At 34.9% G+C, this 705-nt stretch overlaps 1 long non-coding RNA gene across 1 annotated transcript; it reads right to left on the bottom strand.

The window, feature by feature from the left end:
• Positions 1-43: 43 nt before the first annotated feature.
• Positions 44-698, bottom strand: LOC106944463 (uncharacterized). The gene is made up of 3 exons (XR_001424319.1): positions 583-698; positions 311-471; positions 44-150 (listed from the first exon to the last, which is right to left on the bottom strand). It is a non-coding gene; the product is annotated as an uncharacterized LOC106944463 (long non-coding RNA).
• Between the last annotated feature and the right edge of the window lie 7 nt (positions 699-705).

Raw genomic sequence — 705 nt, 5'->3', positions numbered from 1 at the left:
ATTTGTTTTCTACTATGTTTAAAACATAATGTCTCACTGATCAGTCAGATTACTTCCATCGATCCATTTCCATTTCCCTCCTACAGCTCTGAGACCAATCCAGTATCCATTAATGCCACTTGAACCATTACTGATTGAACTGACATAATCCTGAGAATAATGGAAAATCAGACCAGTTTAAACTTTTCACGATTCTCTGTCTTTACATTCAGTGAAAATTAATTGAGCACTTAGAAATATTGCAAAATAAACTTGTTTTAGTCAGTGGACATTTCAATTAATTAAAACTGTTCCACAGTTCTTCAATTACCTTTTCAGCCTGATTAGACACAACAGTCAGATCTGAATTCATTCTTCTGCAGTCTTCTCGTGCTTCTTCCCAGGTTCTCTGATTAGGGGGTTGATAGTTATATGCATAACAGCTGGTCATGTGATCATTCCAGCCTTTCTGGCAAGAAGTGCAATTTCTCCCTGAAATAAAAGTGTTCAAAAAAAATAAACGTGACACCATAATGTTATTAGTTAGTTTTGAAAATAATATTGTAGTTTAACATAAACTGTTTGTCTAAAATATGAACATACCACTATTATTTTTAGGACAGTATTGATCAATGCTCCACTGAGCTCGACTGACATTGAGCCCATTCCAGGTTTCTATTATTTCTGTGAGGTTTTTCCTTTGATCCTTCAGCTTCTCATTAAGCG

This window comes from Poecilia latipinna, unplaced genomic scaffold (genome assembly GCF_001443285.1).
Source record: "Poecilia latipinna isolate Pla-1442-1.1 unplaced genomic scaffold, P_latipinna-1.0 Scaffold10665, whole genome shotgun sequence".
In the NCBI taxonomy this organism is placed as follows: Eukaryota; Metazoa; Chordata; class Actinopteri; order Cyprinodontiformes; family Poeciliidae; genus Poecilia; species Poecilia latipinna.
Note: the sequence above shows the minus strand (reverse complement) of the source record. Positions and strands in the feature narration are given on the sequence as shown.